Here is a 2,073-nt window from a genome sequence, read left to right as displayed (position 1 = left end):
TTTAACCAGGAAAATGCTGAAACTGCTCAGTGGGGAGAGACAATGGGCTCCAGAGGAGTCGTAAAAGCTCGTAAAAGCTCCCAATCACGAATTGGGAGAGTATGTTTGGATTGACTCTGGGGAGCATGGAGGATCAAGGGGGACAAGTTTGGATAAAAGAGAATCAGTCAATATGAGGCATTCTTCCCATGATGTTAGAGAGCATTTAACTTCTGGTTAAGCACCCCAGGTGCCAATCTTGGTACGCTGCCTGGGTGCTTGGGGAAACTGTCTCACAGCAAATGAAGCAGAGATGGCAGATTGGAGGAAGGGATCAAAAGTCTTGGAGGAGTGAAAATGCTAGAGGGGCTCTACTACCTAAGAGCAGAAAATCATTAGATGACTAGATTCCTTGGGAAGGCCTGGTGCACCATCCTTTCACCAACGCCATGAGGAGGGTGCCAATAAGGGGGAGCCAACATCATTGGGAGATTCTCTAGTGGTGCCCTCTGAGGGTGGGGCTGGCAGAGACCCTGCTACAGAACTTGGTAGCAAAGGGAATGGTGGGATTCGGGAGCAGAGGCCAGCAGGCAACTCTCAACATCAGAAGCAAGGAGGTTAGGGGCTTCCCTGATGGTCTAGTGGCTAAGACTCCATGCTCCCAATGCAGGGGGCCCAGGTTCAATCCCTGGTCAGGAAACTAGATTCCCAGATGCCACAACTAAAGGTCCCATATGCCACAACTAAGACCTGGTGCAGCCAAATAAATAAATAGTAAAAACAACAACAACAACAAAAAAAGAAGGAGGGTACAATGACTGTCATAGGCAGCAAGTCAGAGTGGCAGCCAGGGTCACTTGACCTTTAGGGGTCCATTGAGATGCTTAATAGATCATGATGTTTCTGGGCAGGATAGAAAAATGGTCAACAAATGAGTTTCTAAATCTGTATAATCAAAGAAGATTAAAAAAAAATGGATGCACAGAAGACTGAAGTCAGTTATTTCCAAGGAAAATCACGATCCCAATTTCCATGCCTTGAATGAGTTCCCATATAATCCTATATCCATCCTATATAAGTTCCCTATAATCCATCAGCTGAGAGAGAGGGCAGAGTTTCTACGAGGAAGGACCCTGCAGGGTCATGGTAGCGAGTACAGCTGTGATGTTCTTAGTTTTTCACCCAGAAGATAGAGCTACGATATTCCTTCAAGTATCTGCATGCTGGGGTGTGGTAAACAGAACAATATCATTCACCCTGGAATGTCCATACCCTAATTCCTAGATCCTGGGAACATGTTACATTACACAGAAAAAGGGACTTTGAAGATGTAATGAAGATTCCAGATTTTTAACAGCTTATTGACCAGAAATGTAGTAATACGTCTTTTGTTACCCGAACCTTATTGACCAGAGCGTTTCAATATTCACTTACATAACAAATCACTGGCCACAGGCATTAGTGTCTGCCAAAGTCCCTCAGTCAATAATGTGTTAAGAAAGGGAGATAATCCTGGATTAACCAAGTGGGTCTAAACTCATCACTTGATTCATCTTGAGCCCTCAAGAGTGGAGACTCTTCTCCAGCTGGAGACAGAAGGGAAAGTCAGAGACATTCAAAGCAAGGGAGCGACTCAACCCACCAATGCTAGAGGGAGGTCACATGAGAGCATGAGAAAAAATGTGGGCAGTCTCTATGAGTAAAGACTGGCTTCCAGCAAGGAAGTGGGACCTCAATCCTACAATCATAAGGAAATGAGTTTGACCAACAACCTGAATAGGCTTGGGAGCAGATTCATCCTCAGAACCTCTGGAAAGAAACCCAGCCTTGCCAACACCTTGAATTTGGCATTATAAGACTGACAGGAGGACTCATGGAGTCATGATACACTCAGAATTCTGACCTACAGAACTGTGAGATAACAAGTAAATGTTACTCCCTTTTCCCCCCTGTTTTTATTTAGTGTTTACTTACTTATTTATGCACTATCACCACACTAGACCATAAGCACTCTGAGGTCAGCGACCGTGCCCTTATTACTCCAAAACATATCCCTGGCATGCAGCACAGTAGCTGGTACATACTGGGTACACA

The 2,073-nt window shown here is 44.9% G+C and overlaps 1 non-coding gene across 1 annotated transcript; it reads left to right on the top strand.

The window, feature by feature from the left end:
- Window positions 1–606: 606 nt before the first annotated feature.
- Window positions 607–679, top strand: TRNAW-CCA. Its single transcript has one exon. It is a non-coding gene; the product is annotated as a tRNA-Trp (tRNA).
- The last annotated feature ends 1,394 nt before the right edge of the window (window positions 680–2,073 follow it).

This window comes from Cervus canadensis, chromosome 1 (genome assembly GCF_019320065.1).
Source record: "Cervus canadensis isolate Bull #8, Minnesota chromosome 1, ASM1932006v1, whole genome shotgun sequence".
NCBI lineage: Eukaryota > Metazoa > Chordata > Mammalia > Artiodactyla > Cervidae > Cervus > Cervus canadensis.
This window is presented reverse-complemented; position numbering and strand designations above follow the sequence as displayed.